At 42.8% G+C, this 8,889-nt stretch overlaps 1 long non-coding RNA gene across 1 annotated transcript; it reads left to right on the top strand.

Moving 5' to 3' along the window:
• The first annotated feature begins 5,754 nt into the window (after window positions 1-5,754).
• Window positions 5,755-6,756, top strand: LOC120321775. The gene is made up of 2 exons (XR_005561497.2): window positions 5,755-6,099; window positions 6,352-6,756. It is a non-coding gene; the product is annotated as an uncharacterized LOC120321775 (long non-coding RNA).
• Window positions 6,757-8,889: the final 2,133 nt, after the last annotated feature.

The raw sequence follows: 8,889 nt of genomic DNA, 5'->3' as shown, positions 1-8,889 counted from the left end.
TTTTGTTATGTTATGTTATGTTATGTTATGTTATGTTATGTTATGTTATGTTATGTTATGTTATGTTATGTTATGTTATGTTATGTTATGTTATGTTATGTTATGTTATGTTATGTTATGTTATGTTTGACCAATTATGTTATCATTCTCATAAAAGCTCTGCTATGCTAAGAAGCGCACTCGTAAAATTGAAGTCGAAGCTGCTGGCTGCGCCAGCGCATTAAAACATTTTGTGTCGAACCTCTCGTTTTTTTTCTATCGGTGGAAATTTCCCAGCTAGGCTGTTAGCCGCCAGTCTTAATTTTCTAACAAATTTTTTTCGGGAAAACTCTCCCGATTTTTCATGGCGCCCGAACAGGGACTACGGCTAACATTTGTTTCGAATTTTTGTTTGTTTGAATTTTTCGTCGTCTCGGCACTTGTTCTGTTTTTTCTCTATTGTTTGCGAAATAACCTAGCTGGTGAAACTCGGCGATTATTTTGGATTTGTCAGACATTTGGACATTTGGATTGGAAAGGAAAGTCATTCGAAATTATGCCAAATAATAACCAGGTATTCAGTGCCAAAAATTAAAAATAATAATCACTCCACTTTTTGTGTGCGTAAATAATTCTTGGCATATGTGATAAATTGGAAAACCAATTTAAATCCCAAACAAACACCACCCCAAAATAAAAATATATGAAAGTGAAATGCCTTTGACAAAACTTATGGTGTTAGTTTCTGTGAAAATTTGGAGAAACTTATGTGCGTTAAATACATACGGTCAAACTGCAAAAGTTCAGTAAACCTACATAAATACATATACATAACGCCAGTTGGCGGCCAATTTCGTTTCCCTTTTGTGCAGTTGCATAACAGTTATTTGTCTGCTATATACACGGTGTCAGTGGCCAACCATATATACCTCGCACATTGGTTTTTTTTTTCAGCACTACTCATCGTGCTCATTTACGTGTGTGATTTAACCCTTGTTTCGGAAATTTACTAGTATTTTGATTATTTTTATTTATTCCAATTCATTTAAAAAATGGAAAAAGAAAAGGAAGTATCGGCAAAGCTTAATTCTAAATTAATAGTGGCAATGCAAAAACACGATAGGGTTATGAGTGATATTGGACGTATGAAAACTGCATTTGAGGAAAAAACTATTTCGTTCGATGGTTTTCAACTGGAATACCGAATGCAACTTCTCGAAACATATTGTGAAAAATTAATGGATATTCAGTCAGACATTGATGTGCTAAACCCAGGAAATGATTTAAGAGCGTCTGTCGAGGATATGTGCATAATCACAAAGGCTTTATATCGGTCCGCAATGAGTCGAGTCGAGGCTCCGAGACTTAGTCACGGTGATAACAGTGGGTTTCGTCATTCGTCCTATTTACCAAAAATTAATTTGCCCAAATTCAGTGGAAAACATTCCGACCTTAAAAACTTTATAAGTCTTTTCGAGAGCTTAGTGCATAATGACCCGTCTCATGTCCAGGCACCTTCAGTAGCAGTTGATCATAATAATCAAGCCCATTCTTGTCATGTTGCTAGTACTGACCAAGTTATTCTTGCTACTGCTGTCGTTAAAGTACGGGATAGATTTGGATAGTTTCAATTAGCACGAGCGCTGTTAGATTCAGGATCTCAAATCAATTTTATGGCAGAGGACTTAGCTCAGCGTTTGCGGTTACACAGGCAAGAATCATATCTAAATATCACTACTGTAGGGAAAAACGACTCGGTAGTACGGCACAAAGTCCACACGTCAATTCATTCTCGCGTCAATGCTCATGGTTTCGCTACCAATTTTTGGGTGTTAAGATCAATTTCATCTTATCAACCCGATCACGATGTCAATTGTGCCCAATGGAGAATTCCGGCAAACATTGAACCGGCAGACCCTCGCTTTCACAAGCCCGCAAAAGTGGACTTACTGATTGGCGCAGAATCCTATTTCGAACTTTTGAGCGTAGGCCAAAAAAATTGGGTTCTGAACATCCTTCACTTCAGAAAACTTTACTAGGATGGATTGTTTCGGGAAAGTTCACTCAGCGCGCATCGAAGAACGCTCAGGTATGCAGCGTCTTTGGCAATGCAAATGTAAGTTCTCTCGACTCTCTGGTGGAACGATTTTGGGAATTGGAACACGTTCCTGAGAGATCGAAAGCTGTTTATACAGCTGAACAACTTTCTTGCGAGCAGCATTTTGAGCAAACCGTACATAGGCTTTCGTCTGGTCGTTTTGAGGTGAAGTTGCCATTTAAAAAAGATCCGAGTGTAATCGCGAGTTACATGACATGTATCAGGAATTTATGAAAGAGTATCTTAACCTTGGACACATGTCACTGCTTCCAACAACTCCTCCGGAGAGACCTGATAGTAGCACCACAAAGTTGGGAGTTGTTTTTGACGCTTCAAGTAAAACGTCAACCTCGATCTCATTAAATGAGACTCTAGTGGTGGGTGCAACTATTCAGAGGGAGCTTTACACCATTCTGGCAAGATTTCGTTTGCACAAATATGCCTTGACGGCGGATATCTCAAAGATGTATAGGCAAGTTAACATTGCAAATGAAGATAGAGATTTCCAACTTATCGTGTGGAGGGAAAAATCAACGCAAGCTCTCCAAACCTATCGCCTCAACACTGTCACTTATGGGACAGCCTCTTCTCCGTTTCTGGCCATCCGCTGCCTCTTTGAGCTTTAAAAAATTTACGCTGTCACATCCTGTTGCATCAGAGGTAATTTAAGCGACTTCTATGTCGACGATATGCTCACAGGAGCGAACAGTATTGAAGAGTTGAAGGTAATTCGCAAAGAAGGTTTTGGAGTTAGGGGCTTTTCATCTAGCCAAATGGGCAACAAATCATCCAAGTTTGATGTCCAACCAGGGATCAGAAAAATCTCTTATATTTAACACTTCTGAATCCGTTAAAACGCTTGGGATGAGATGGAACCCTCAAAATGATGCGTTCCATTATTGCTTGGAGGATTCGTTTCAGTCCATACCACCAACTAAACGCAACATTTTGTCCGTCACAGCTCGTTTGTTCGACCCTTTGGGATTATTATGTCCATTGATTACACGAGCAAAAATCCTGCTTCAGGAACTGTGGCGACAGAAATTAGATTGCGACGAATCGGTTCCCATGAACTTGCATACCAGTTGGAACGAATTTAAGCAGAATTTACTAGCAATTAACAAGATCTCTATTCCTCGATATATCTGCCTGTCTGGCTATGACACTGTTCAAATCCACGGATTTGCTGATGCATCGAGCCACGCCTGTTGCATTCATATTCGTACCGTGGCTGGGGCAAATAGGTTATCAAGACTTCTAACCGCAAAGTCTAGAGTGTCCCCATTAAAAACAAAGTCAATTCCAAGGCTAGAGCTGTGTGCAGCGCATCTGCTGGCCAAATTATGGTCTCAAGTATCTCCTTTGCTTAACAAATTGGAGATTGAAAGCATTAATTTTTGGTCGGACTCACAAGTCACATTATACTGGTTAAGGAGGGATCCATTTAATCTAGAAACATTTGTCGCAAATAGAGTATCTGAAATTCAAGAACTCACAGAGAACGTAGTTTTGTGTCATGTGCCCACGAAAGAAAATCCGGCTGATTTAGTCTCACGTGGAACAGACTTAGAAGGTTTGAGGTGTACTCTATGGGAAAATGGACCGGAATTCATACTCCGAAATCCAAGCGAGTGGCCTCGGTCCCATCAGATTGAGGTTTCAACGGAGTTACAGTTTTCTGAGAATAAAAAAAGCGTGGCAGTATATTCCGTCACAAAAACAAACCGAATGTCTTTATTGAGCTTGTTGGAAGATGTTCATTATTTAGTAAACTCTTACGGATCATGGCCTACGTAAATCGATTTATTCAAGGGAGGAAGCGTCAACGCGACATGCGTCATTTCTGCTAACGAACTGAAGTTGTCGTTTCTTAGGAGGGTCCAAATATTTCAAAAGGCGGAGTTCAGTTCAGAATACGTCAATTTTGAGAAGTCTGAATGTTTAAGCCCACATCTATAACGTTTAAATCCTTTTATACATACCAGCGATTTAGAAGGTGTGACGTTGAACCTAATCCGAGTTGGGGGAGATTGCTAAATGCACCAATTCCGTATGATTCCAAGTTTCCACTATTACTGTCCTCAAAGTCAGAATTTGTATCGCTATTTCATCGCAACCTGCATCGGACTCATTATCATGCCGGTGTCAAGCTGATGGTTTCACTTTTGAGGCAACAGATATGGCTGATCAATGCACGAGAATCATGTACGAAAATTGTCCGTAGCTGCGTTCACTGTTTCCGGTATAAACCAGTGCTGATGAGCCAGATAATGGGCAATTTGCCAGCCGACAGTTTGCGGAGTAGATTTTTGTGGTCCATTTTATGTGTCCTTAAAGGTCCGCGGTAGACCTCCTATCAAAACTTATGTGGCCGTTTTTGTGTTTCATTTTCGTCAAAGGCTGTTCACCTTGATCTTGTTGTCGACCTATCCACTGACAGCTTCTTATCTGTATTTAAAAGGTTCGTCGGGAGGAGAGGGCTGCCGGGTGACAGAGAGAGGAGACAACGCCACGAACTTCGTAGGAGCGTGCAACGTGCTGAAGGAGCTGAGCGAAGCGTTTCACCGCAGCTTAGAGAGGCGTCGAGTGGTGTTTCATACCGCCGAGGTCAGCACACCTCGGAGGACTTTGGGAAGCAGCCGTCAAGTCCGCCAAAACCCGGTTGCTGCGAGGTGTCAGCAACACCAAGCTCACAACGGACGAGTTGAGCACCCACCTGGTCGAGGTAGAGGCGCTGCTCAATTCGCGTCCAATCGCATCGCCGGGCAACGATCCCAACGAAGGAGAGGCCCTAACACCAGGACACCTACAAATCAGGCAGCCTCTGATCAAGCTGCCGCAAGAATCCGGCACGGGAGGAGTTTGCAGCAAGGCCAGTTGCGCGTATTTGAAGCGGTGACAAATGCCGTCAGCTCTCAAGCACCAGTTTTGGGACGGCTGGTCCAAGGACTACATCGCCAGCCTGCAGCAGCGCAACAAATGGAGCGTCGGATGCCGCGATCTGGAGGTCGGTTGCCTAGTGGTCGTCCACGAGGACAACGTGCCCCCGCAACGTTGGCTAACAGGCCGCGTGGTGGCAATGACAGCAGGCGAGAACGGTAGAGAGCGTGTGGCGGAAGTGCGGACGTCAGGAGGCGTCATCAAGCGCGCCATCCACAAGCTGGCATTACTGCCAGTGCATACTGCTCCTGTTGAGGAGGTCAAAGTGCCGGAGGTCTTTAACGGGGCCGGAATGTTGGAGCAGTAGTTTAAGTTTAATGTATAAGAGAACTATTATGAAATTCCTATGTTATGTTATGTTCGACCAATTATGTTATCATTCTCATGAAAGCTCTTCTATAATAAGAAGCGCACTCGTAAAATTGAAGTCGAAGCTGCTGGCTGCGTCAGCGCATAAAAACATTTTGGATCGAACCTCTCGTTTTTTTTTCTATCGGTGGAAATTTCCCAGCTAGGCTGTTAGCCGCCAGTCTTAAAATTCTAAGAAATTTTCTTCGGGAAAACTCTCCCGATTTTTCATACCCCTTACCGCTTATCAGCGATCACATTGCTAGACTTCGCAGAGCAAATTATTTCTGTTTTCTAGCTCGCAGTCATAAATGCACTTGGTGACCTTTGCGACGCGCCGAACGCGCACAGAGAAATAAATTGAGGTAAAACACACAACCCGCATTTATATTCAAACAAAATGCGCTCACGCGCCAAGATCGTGCGCGAAGGGTCACACTGGCCCGGAATAGATTGGCCACACTAATGTAACCTTAAATCAGTTGGGATATGCGGGCACACTAGCCTCCGCCCAAACCGCTTTATAAGGCGCATCCCAACCCTCTGAAAGGCATTCAGTTCGGCCGGCGATCGGCGACAAGACCTCCAGGAGGAACTAGCAGGAACGGACCCACAGCCAAGGAGTCGACAGAGCCATAGGAGGCGGGCAACGACGTGGGAACTAACTTACCATAGTAGTCTTTCCGTATTACGTCTCATTATCCGGCTCGGTTCACCGCCCCGTGTGTACACTGGTAGGCACAATTATTTTGACAAAATGTTCTTTCGTGTTTCTCAGTACTCTTTGATCTTGAGCTTGAACTAAAATTCTTGCTACTTTTTTATATGCTATTATTAATATGCTATTTATGAACTTTTGCGCACTCTTTGAACGCTGCTGATAAAAGAGTACTGAGGAACACGAAAGAACGTTTTGTCAAAATAATTGTGCCTACCAGTGTATAACGAGCAGACCTAATCGGCCTCTAAACTCTTTTCACCATTAGCAGACCTAATCGGCCTCTAAACCTGTTATCACAATTTGCAGACCTCACAGCCTCAAAACATGTTCTCATCGTTAGCAGACCTAATCGGCCTCTAAACTGTTCTCATCTATAGTAGGCCTGATCGACCTCTCAAACTGTTAGCTGGTAGACCCGGACGGTCTCTCCCAATTATCTCCCGTTCACAAGCAGTAAGGAAGTCGCGGCTACGTGACCCGAAGACTATTGAGCAGCCATCTCAGGAGTCCGGCATCCAACCGTATCCATCAGAGAGCTGTACAGCCCACCAGGGACGAGACCAGACGCGCCCGAGCCAACCAGCCGCCGATCCCGCCACGAGGACTGCAGCCACCCTGAAGCGACTGTGAACACTTTGCTTACTTACGAATAAAGACCAATTATCGCCAACCAAGGAATTAGCTTTGGAAAGGCTAAGAACTGTTTCGGATGTTCTTACAAAAGCTGGTTTTACCTTTAATCTTGCTAAATGTAGTTTTCTCAAAACTACGGTCCAGTATTTGGGCTATGGAGTGCGAGCTGGAGAGATTCTCACGAATGTGCAAAAGATAGCATCATTAAGCTCCTTGCCTTCTCCTCAAACTGTCTCCGGCGTTAAGACTATTCATTGGCATGGCCTCGTACTTTTGAAAATTCGTTCCAAGATTCTCCCAACTTATGAAACCTTTGTATTCACTTTCGTCTGGTAATGGAAAGATTACATGGAGCGTTGAGCTATATGAGACAGGTAGAAGGAAGAGTTTCCGACCATATAAAGTATATATATTCTTGATCAGGATCAATAGCCGAGTCGATCTGGCCATGTCTGTCCGTCCGTATGAACGCTGTGATCTCAGGAACTACAAAAGCTAGAAAGCCACGCCCACACTTTTGAAAAATGTTTTGATATTTTTTCATTTTTGTATTGGTCTTGTGAATTTCTATCGATTTGCCGATTTTTCCACGCCCACTTTAACGCCCACAAACCGCCCAAAGCTTCCACGCCCACACTTTTGAAAAATGTTTTGATATTTTTTTATTTTTCTATTGGTCTTGTAAATTTCTATCGATTTTCCAAAAAATTTTTTGCCACGCCCACTCTAACGCCCAGAAACGCCGGGTTGGCGTGCAGCCAACACTGTGCGTTACCTTTCATTTTGGTAACGAACAACATCCTTAAGCAGTCATCATTTAAGTCGTAGATCTGGGCTATGTTTTTTACGGTGTTCCACCCAGTTGCGTGCACCAATGTTTCCTTCGAAGTCGATTGCAGCTTCTTTGGCGTAAGATATTGAAACTGCTGATCCAGGCCTGGCAAATGATCTTTCTTCTTAATTGCCGCCATCGTTGCCACCTACTGCGTTTCCGATAGCATTAGCATTGTCAACGTTGCCACCTGGTAAATTTCCAATTGGGTTCGTAGGAATGCCTAGATCATCACTTTTTCCAACTATCTGGTCTTGTATTTGTGTGGCCGTGCGTGTCTTTTCCTGTTGCTGTGTATGAGCGTCGGTGCGCGTCTCTTCTTGTTGCTGTGTATGTGTGGCGCAGCGTGCTTCTGCCAGTTGCAACGCATTTTTCTGTTGCGCGATGATGCTAAGAAGTTCGTTGTGATCTGGAACATTCTCGGAAATGCCTTCCTGTGACGATTGTGTTGTAATTTCAGGATCGGCGTCAGTCTGATCTCCAGCATTCTTGCTGGCTTCCTCCTCTGGCACTTGGTCTCGTTGTTCGGGCGGTATTTGCCCTAGACGAGCCATAAATTCGGCTTTAACGTCTTGGGTTGGTAAGCCCAATGCCGAGAGCCATCTTTTTAATTGGGTGACTGTAAATTTGCTGAGATCGACCTGATTCATTTTGAGGGTTGGACCACTTCTGAATTTGTGGAAGGGTTTTATAAGATCACATTTGTGAAAGGGTTTTATAATATCGCGTTCTTCTTTACATCATTTACATCAACTTAACATAGTCTTAACATAAGTTTAACATTGTTATCGTGTATTATAAGTATCGATACCTCAGTGGAACCTACTACACATACAAAAATTATGATAAGTTGGCTATAATTGTTTTTAGCGAGGAGTATCGAATTGATCACCAAGCAAAGGTGCACACGTCAACAAAAATTGTTGGCTATTCACGACAACAAACGTCGCTCTAAGGGCTCTTGTTTTTGCATACCAAAAACAGGACGGATACTCGTCGCTGAAAAGTAATTTTTATTTATTTAAAACAATATTGAACACAAAATATTTAACTTCTATTAATGAAATAAATTGCCTGGAATAGGCTAACAATAAGATATTTATCTTTAAACCTGATACAAATATACTTATATTTACTAATGGTGTAGAAATAAAATGCGCACGAGAATATATGTATATATATATGGATATAGAGAAAACTCGGAAACAGGGTTGCGTCAAACTTACCCCACTTTAATCCGGAGCGATGAGATCTCGACGCGTTGGATCCTGGGTATTGCTATATATATATAGTGATGGAGTTATACATACATATACCCTCGTGCACCAATTAATTGTA

This window comes from Drosophila yakuba, chromosome 3R (genome assembly GCF_016746365.2).
Source record: "Drosophila yakuba strain Tai18E2 chromosome 3R, Prin_Dyak_Tai18E2_2.1, whole genome shotgun sequence".
Classification (NCBI taxonomy): domain Eukaryota; kingdom Metazoa; phylum Arthropoda; class Insecta; order Diptera; family Drosophilidae; genus Drosophila; species Drosophila yakuba.
The sequence above is the reverse complement of the archived record's forward strand: the minus strand, read 5'-3'. Positions and strand labels throughout refer to the sequence as shown.